General features: G+C 39.0%; 1 long non-coding RNA gene across 1 annotated transcript in view; it reads right to left on the minus strand.

Annotated features, from left to right (window-relative positions):
• Nucleotides 1–1,996, minus strand: part of LOC147312912 (uncharacterized) — a 48,388-nt gene extending 46,392 nt beyond the window's left edge. Inside the window, exon 1 of the long non-coding RNA XR_015125110.1 lies at nt 1,925–1,996. This is a non-coding gene — a long non-coding RNA (uncharacterized LOC147312912). The remainder of the gene's footprint in view (nt 1–1,924) is intronic.
• Between the last annotated feature and the right edge of the window lie 7,318 nt (nt 1,997–9,314).

The raw sequence follows: 9,314 nt of genomic DNA on the forward strand, positions 1-9,314 counted from the left end.
TCGTATCCTCATACATAAACACTTCCCAATCACAAGGTAGACTGGCTTGCCCTAAAGCAAATCCTCCTTTCTGCCTCTCAGGTGGACCATCATTTAAAAAATGAGCATAATGTTATATTAAAGAGGATCTCTTGTGCTCATTTACACGAGTTTCTTGTTAGACTCTACTGGAGTAGTTTTGCATTATTCACATTTTAAGTTCCTTGCTTTGATGAAGCCCCTCAATTCATCTTTTGTGTAAAACAAGCTGCCTGCTCCTCACCCTTAAAGCCAGCGTGACTCTGATTGGCTGCCCCTTCTAAACAAAAGGTTGGAACAGAAAGTGGGCGGGATATTTGTGCTCACATCCAGAGCTGTGTGACCATATTAAAAATGTGCTCTCTTTGAAATTATGCAAAACCAAGAAGTCTAACTTTGGCCATCATTAATATGAGGACCCACTATTTTAACACAGACAAAAATAGGGAATATATAACAGGATATATTAAATTAGTTTTCCCATATACTTCCAAGCAGTCGGACTTCTATATTTGAAACCAGAGAAGTCATCCCCTGCCGGGTATATAAAGGAATACAGTTTTAATACAGCACCAGAGTCCAGTGGAGTTTCATGATGTAAACTGCCTCAAAATTCAAACCTCTTCCTGCATGTGTCTTTGGTGAGAGCCAGCCAGACTGACTGTCTATTACACTAGCTTGAGATTTACTTACAGAGAAATGTAACGTTCAGTCTTATTCTCTGTATGAAAGTTTATAAACAGATTTTAGAACTGTCAAATTGTTTGGATAGTCTGAATCTTTTAAATCATCTTCATATACAATTGTGGTTCCACAAATGTGGCTTACGACAGAGTAAAGTGCTTTGACAGAAAAGAGCCAAACAGGAAGTCACAACAGACATGAGACCTCAATTGTGATGCGACAGAATTTAAAGTAGCCATTATATTCAAAATACTCTATTTAGGGTAAAAGCAAACCAAAGATGTTGATAATAGCACCTCTCTGCATTACAAAACCCTGTGTCAAACTGATGGATGTTTACAGTGGGCAGTTTGAGGTATAATTTTCTAAATTATAGTTTGGCCTTTATGGTTGCTTTTCACCGCTGTCGGATTCGTTATAAGCACTCCTGCCACCTCCTCAGATCGACGTCATAATGATGGACAAAAATGACTATGCACTGGATTGTGCCATTAAATGTAGAGGTTAGTGAATCCCTGTAAAAAAGTCCAAAAATACATACAAGCTGGTATGTGTCAACATGTCAAAGCAGACAAACACATTTACACCCTCATCTTTTCCTCTCACCCACACACGCATACACACACTTCCTGTATTCACATGGAGTGAAAGCAACATGCAGGGAGGGAGAGTTGAGCCATGAATCATGACTATTATCATTAGGTTAAGCACCAACCAACCCCAAAGGCAGTGAAAGCCTCTGTGGAGAAACGGCACTCTAAATGAGCCTGATTATTATTATTGTCCTCCAAATGAGAGTGATTAGTATTGATGTCTAAATGAGCACTGAGGTTATTATTGCCATGATTATTATTATCATTATTATTATTTTTATTATTATTATGGTGGTGCTGTTATGAGGAGCAGGCAGCCTCGCTCATCCTCACTTCATTCACTTTTAATTCCACAGGCTGCCTCTTTTACCGACAGCAGCAGCACCACATGGCGGCTGTGACACGCGCGCGCGTGCACACACGAAAAGAAGAAAAATCTCCTAAAAGCACGCTGAACAGTAATGCATATTTGTTTACATTCAATGCATATATGCAAACAAACTGCAGTCATAGGTAGACATGTAATATTGAGTCATGCTGACAGTCTGACATGCATATCTAAATGCAAATGCAGACCCTCAAAAGGCACACATGTGCACAAATACAGACTAAAATGAATCTGCACTAACCTGAAGGAAGGCCACGTGCGGCGATGCTTCAGTGTCTGATGGAACAGATGGTTGCAATTGCTTTTATTCCCTGTAACAAAATAAATAAATTATCATTGCATGTGGACAGATTACAGATCGAAGGAGCCAGCTGAAAGGAGAGTCCCGTATGTTAATTCAGTTAACGTGATCGACGTGAGGGGCCCATCATCCCTACCATGTTGTTTTTGGAGCTAATCGTTGCTGCTATTCTGTAAGTAAATATGGCTGCTGTGGTCGGTTTCAGTACTTTCAATACACTGTTGTGCTGTACTGTTACTAAAACATTACAATGATCGGCACAGTCGTTCAGATTTAGATTTTTTCTTTCTCTTAAAGATCCAGAGGATGTTTGGTGTTGATAGCAGGCTTCAGGTTTAAAATTTGTCAATGTGTGTGTGTGTGTGTGTGTGTGTGTGTGTGTGTGTGTGTGTGTGTGTGTGTGTGTGTGAGTGTGTGTGTGTGTGTGTGTCAGGAAGGCTGTCAGATCACTTTGCTGATTGGCCAATGTGACAGGCATTAAAAAGAGCCGTGGGAAGGTAAAAGGAGGAGGCGGGCTGCTCAGCTGTCAATCACTGCCAGTCACCAGTACAGCTCAGCTCGCAAAGTGTCACCTGGGCCTACACACACAAATGCGTGCACAGACACACAACCTTTTAAAGCCCACATGTACTGACATAATCCATAAATCTCTGTGCATATATTCCCAAACACACAAAAGCACATTCACATGAGAAAAAAAACAACAACTTTGCACTGCTTTGCACACGTTTTGATTGGCTCTATCATGTACACACACACACGTGCACGTATAGTCGTCATTCTTAACACAGGCAGGCATTCAGTTTGACAGAGTAATTATGACGTCCCACTCTGGTGCAGCCCTGGGCTGAAAGGTGAGAGTTATCGATCCCACACAGGAGGAAATTTATCAATGTCCAACCGCTCAGGTCTGACAGGAACCCAATCCACTTAGAGCGCAACGTTCAAACTGTTCAGGTCTGCTCAAAAAACACACCTCTGCCCACCTCAGTGGAGGGGCAGCCAGCCAGGATGAAGGTCCCCTTATGGGTTAGAGGGTGACATCTGATCACTAAAGTGGGTTTTTTTCTCCCGCTGCTTAATCTTTTTCTTCTGGCAGTTAACAAATTGAAAATAATCCTGAATGACTTAGAAAATATTCCAAGTCAAACGTGATATTTTCCATTGAGATCTGGGAAATTTAAATAAAATTTGAGAAGAAATAGCATACAATCCTGTTTACTTTGGGTGGATTGAGTGCATGCTTCTGTTAGAAACTGCAGTGGAAAGTGTCAGAAATACTCCAAATATTTTGTTAAAGTGGCTTACAAAGACCTTATGGATATGCATTTAGCAGTTGTGTACTGTGTCTTCAAAATAAAAGTCTTTCTAGACCTTCTAACTTTCTTACACTGTTTGAAGGGTAGTCAGGTAGTCAGCTACGTGAAATTAAACAAGTAGTTTAACTACATTTAGCATTATCATGCAAGAGCTTCAGTTCCATTGGTATTTGTGTAGGAATTTAATTAGTTTAGTTACTCTTTTGTAGTTAATTGCTGAAACTACAAACAGCTTTCCACTATGAAAGGAAAAGGATGATTCCTACTTCTTCCTACTTCTACTTGTAGGGTAGTGAGATATATAGGCTATGGTATTTTGGGAGAGTTTTATAAAGTACTTCTAAAAGAGCTCTTTTCACAGTAACCTCAAATAAACCTTTTTTAAGTTGTGTGAGTCTACATTTTATTATTTCCATATCACATGTACATTTTCAGGTTTATCTTTCTTCCCAGGCTATTTTTCTTAAGTAATATTTGTTTGTCATCTAGGTCTTTTCCTGCGATTAGCATGTTGTAAGTGTCCCACCATACTGCAGCTTTTTGGCATTTTTTAGTATTTGCTAGGAGGCAAAATTCATGAAGACTCACCTTCCTGCAATACCAAGCCAATGAAGAGCCATGAATTGCTTTCCCCTCCAGTTGTGCACTGTCTTGAGAGTTAATTTTATTGCTTTAGATTTTGGGGGGCTATTCCTGCTGTGTTATTTACCCACGTATCATCATCTTATTTTTTAGCTTAGTTTTCAGTGAGCACCTTACATTTAACTTGTAACATTCGTATCACAAGAAATGAATTGTTTTGAAATAAAGGTTAAGTGAAAGCTGCCTCGATCACATTGAGCGCCACTGTTTTAATTGAATGAATATGAGATCATTTGTTTCCTCTTACTATGCTGCCCGCAGTCTGAGCTCTGGGTCTGTTTTGTCTTGTGTTGCAATAAAAGCTTGTCTCAAAATATTTAGACTGCTTTCAGAAACTCCCTGAACTCTCATGTCGGTTGGAGTCAAGAACGTTTATCTTTGACTGACAGATGAAGGCATTAGACCCTGACTTGCAGCAGCTTGAGAAGATTTTTATCAAGATTGTAACTACATACTGGATTCCTCGCCACAGGAAGTCTCACTAATATTTTATTACTAAGACTGTAAAACATGGAACCACAGAACAAATGTAAGATGCAAGATCCAGGTTATTTAATGATGATGCCCTCAAAGGTTTTAAGACAACAACCCAATGCAAAAAAATAATTCAGCTTACTTTGTCCAAAACTAACAAATGACAAATGAACACATAAAAGAAAATATAATTACAAATCAAATAAAAGCATTATTAGGATTTTTTATTTTGCATTATTAAAACCACAATGGACAAGACCAGGGCACAGAAAAGAGAAAAAGAAACAAAGGGAAGTTGGGGAGAAAGTTAACAGAAAGAGAGTTATGAGAGTAATGTTATGTTATGTTTCGAAAACATTTACACACCTGGTTTATCATATTCTTTCAGGCAGATTTCCCAGTTTGTGAAATGTCTTCAGGTATCTTCATATTGGTGTTTAAGTCTGGTCTTTGGCTCAGGAACAAACAGAAATGTAGCTGTTTGTGTTAGCGTCATGCCCATACATGCTAAAAAGCATCCCGTAACATGATGCTACCACCCTCATGCTTCACTATAGCAACCTTACAGTTTGGAGCAGATTGGTAACCTATCCAAAAAGTGCACTATATCTCTCACCATTTAACAGCCCTGTAATGCTCTATGGAAAATTGGGACTTTAACACATAATCCACTAGAAAACCTTGAAAATAATCACAGTTAATGTCTGTTTTTAGTAGTAATTACAAATCTATGATACACAGATACATCTGGCTTGGTTATTTTTGTTTTATGTGCAGTATACATGCAGATAAGACAAACTATATTTTCAAACCACATCAGAAAGGAATCAAGATGGGCTATTTATTTCCTTGAAACCATTTTAGCAATTTTCTGGATAATAAAGAAGCAGATTGTTCCCTCCATTTATAGTCGTTCGGTCAATATTTCTGTCAGAAGACTGCTTTCAAAATGAGATTGTCACGAGAAAGGCCCATTGACTAAAAAAATCGTAGTGAAAAGTATATCCATTAGAGAAATATGTGTGTGTAATTGTGTGTTTTAAAGTTTTGATCTTGCACACTACGATGAAAACTTGTGTGTGTATGTGTGTGTCCATGTGTGTTATTTGTCTTTTCACTCATTGACTCAACCGTCATAGCTGCAGAGAACCTGTGGACATCTGCCCGAAGCCTGAGGTGATGTCCAGGCCTTCATTTTTCTCAGACAATGAGTGGAATCATTTCCCCTCGCCCAGACCTCTCCATCATTATTGACATAGAATTATTGATCAAGACCTCAGCCGGTAAATTACAACCTATTAGTCAAACCCTTTTGCCCAGATCTGAAAAAAACAAAGAGCAAGCGGGTTGATTGAGTGAGATTATGGAGAAGTTTGATGGTCTGCAAGCCAGTTTATACTGCTGACTGGTGTAATATATTCTGGATATTCCTGTTTAGGAGATTTATTTGTTGAATGCAGATTAACCAGCAGACAAATACAAACTGGCCGGGCCATTCCTCAAGGTGCTGCTGCCACTGAATCAAAATTAGTTCAAGGAAGCCAAGGTTCCAGGTGAAATCTACAACACTAAAGTTAGAGAGCACACCAGCCTCACTTAATTTTTTTCTTCTTCTTCTTCTTTTTTTTTTTTGATGTTTTGCCTCAGGCCAATTCTACTAAAGAGAAGTAATTTGGCTTATCTTATCCCAGAGACCTAGCAGCTGCTTTTTATTCTTTTTTGTGAGGTCTTTTTTCTCATTTAGTCCAACAAAGATTGTCCTCATAGATTGACCTTCTCTGTGCCTGCAGGCCGTTGCCCTCATGCCAGTAACTAGATAACACACTCTATCAGAGATTTGAGAAAATCATTGGGAAAGCAGTGGGGCTGATAGTGGCATCAATCCTAACCTGACACCAGGCTGGGTCAACCATTTATCTCTCCACACCGCCTCTGGTCACAACAGCGGCCATCTTGCTCTGCTACATCCTTCTTTAATAACCTTGGCCATGTCTCTTTACAGACTGAGAGGATAAGGCGTAGCGGCACTCCTAGTGCCTTGTCTGATCGCCGCCGCTTTGTTTGCATTTAAAACCGCCGAAAATCACATTCAAACGAATTCACCGTGTACATTTCAGATCGACAAGATTCTCCAGTACAAGCGCTCCAACGAGTAGACAAGCAAACACGCGCGCGCACGCACAAGAAAGACGCATCTAACAAGAGGGCCAAAGCTCACAAACTCGTTAGCATAGCAGTTAATGGTGACTCCGCTGTCATTAATTCCCCACGGTGTTTGACTTAAATGCTTCTATATTGGTGAAGTGAGCGCTTCCCAGAGGCCTCCTGGAGCTGAGATCATTGTTTTTCACTTATTAACAATGAACTTATGATCAGAGCGCCACAAGGCTCCTAAAAATGCCCCATAGGATCATTACAGTCCCTGTGTGTGTACCTATGTGTGTGTGTGTTTGATACCAATGAGGCCGGCAGAGCAGCAGTGTGTCCGAGGCTCATCTCGGTGCTCTGTGGCGCAGCCAGGATGAGTGGGGAGGTTAAATGGGGCGTCATCAATCTCAATGAAGTGCAATTATTTTCTCACTTATTAATCATTGCCGGCTAATAGCTAGTGGCAAAGCGGAGCCAACCATTTGTCAAACTTAGCAGATTTCTGTAATTTTGTTTCCCCGTTTCCCTCTAATGTTTGTGTAGACTTTGGCAGATATCTATGGAGGGCTGCAATAAGTCTGTGCCTCCAAGTATCTATCTCCTACCTGCACTGCAGAACTAACCAAACTTCTCGCTGTTTCTCCATGTGAGTGATTCTCTCTATTTCAGAGCTGAGTGACTATTTCATGGTCTGTGGCAGAGCAGAATGAAAAGCTTTATTTGCAGGGCGCAGCGCGGACACCCTATTGATGGTTAACTACACTCTCATCCTTACAAACTTCACTCATTACGCCACACTGTATGTTGTTTGATTCTTGTTCCACTATAATATATGAACGTATTTACACTTAATTAGATGTTGCATGCATTCTGAAACATTTTCCATGCTGAGAAATAGCACAGCCCTATGGCAATCACAAATGTAACTTGACATTTATAAGAAAGGTCATTATGTGCATTTTTATCTGGCAACTCCTAATTTAAGAGTGACTTAATACTAGGTTGAAAACATTGTTTTACTGCACTCTCTGGTTGCACCTCTGACTATATCTACTGATGTCACAGCATACTGACACACCCCTAAAGTGCTTTTGCATCCCTGCACAGAATCAAGAAGCTGCTTTAATCATTGCATTATGATTGGTTATATAACCAGGACTTGCCCAACAAGTACTCCAACTCAAGTTTTTGAAACAACATTGAGTGCCACACGTTACCAAAGGTGCAGGCTCAAAACTGATTAGGTTTTTGACAAGATTTTGGTTTTATTGAATATATTTACAACCTTTTACATCCCTGTATCCTGAAACATGTTAAAGAGCCCCGAATACCTCATTTCCATCAACAGGAGCTGGTCCTTATGCTGATACTGGTGCTGGCCAGCTCTGTCTTTTAAGAATCAGCCAAAATTTTGAGAAGACGGATAGAAAATAATGAAAGCAAACAGAATCAAATGGGTTCCATTTGATAGATAGATAGATAGATAGATAGATAGATAGATAGATAGATAGATAGATAGATAGATAGATAGATAGATAGATAGATAGATAGATAGATAGATAGATAGATAGATAGATAGATAGATAGATAGATAGATAGATAGATCTGCATCCACCCATAACTGAATTATTGCAATGTTTTTCCCATAACTACTGGATGGACACCAACACTGACGAAAAAAAAAGCACAAGTTTCCCAGGTTCCAGCTTTCACCCTTAATAATCACTGTATATTGTACATGTTATTATTTATATATTAGGAGCTTCCCATTTTCTGTGCGAAGGTGGTGTTGGACTGGCTCTCACCAAACAGCAGAAAGACGATGTCATCTTAGTGTAACATGTAAGAGCTTAAGAGAAACATATTTCACTCCAGAGCTCATAGAAGGCAAAATAAAGCCAAAAGCAAGAACATCTTCACAAGACAGCGTTATTCTGTTTGCTGATAAAGCCAAATGCTGTAAAGTGATAAGATGTTTGTGGGTCTTCAAGTAGCCATAAAATCCTTTTTAAAAGCTCTTAAAGGGAAACTTTCTCTTCAGCTTGACTCAAGTCAAATATATTATATAAAATATAGGCTATAAGTCAACTACTTCACTTCTCAGTAGTTAAAGGCCTTTAAAATCTAATCAATCAACTTCACTTTGCCTTAGATGAAAATACACTTTTGTAGGATTATTTCTGGTGAGAGCTTCGTGTATTTATATTTTTGGTCTGTCACTTCTCACAGATCTAAGGTGGGAATGGTTGTGTTGGAAACACGTGATGTCACATGTTTTCTTAAGCCAATCAGAATTTAACCGTATAGCAAAAAATGAAATTGGTATATGATGACAGCTGCAGGGCTTGTTGTATTGTGTTGCCAGGGAAACCCTACTGTCTGTCACAGCTGAGTGGATAACACAAATGTTTCTTTGAAGGACATATTGCAACTCTTAACTATTAACATTTACTAAGTTGTGTTTATTGATTCAAGAAATTACATTTTAAACAGATAACAAGACTTCAAACCAAATTTTATCAGATAAATTAAGCTAATTCAGAGGTACCTAGAATATCCATGTGATAAAAGGCATAATGTCAATTTACTCCCAGCAAATTCTAATTTTGGATAACTAAATAACTTGAGTACTTTGACTTTGATCTCTCTACATTTCAATGAATCTTCCTGGTTAAATAAAGGTAATAAAGGTGAGACAGGGTATAAAATCAGCTGTCTCAAATGTTGTTTAATGGTAAGTTACTCAT

The sequence above is a fragment of the Aulonocara sp. 'chitande type north' Nkhata Bay genome, linkage group LG15 (genome assembly GCF_057382095.1).
Source record: "Aulonocara sp. 'chitande type north' Nkhata Bay isolate Kocher_YH1m ecotype deep benthic linkage group LG15, A_spYH_male_GT1.1, whole genome shotgun sequence".
Classification (NCBI taxonomy): domain Eukaryota; kingdom Metazoa; phylum Chordata; class Actinopteri; order Cichliformes; family Cichlidae; genus Aulonocara; species Aulonocara sp. 'chitande type north' Nkhata Bay.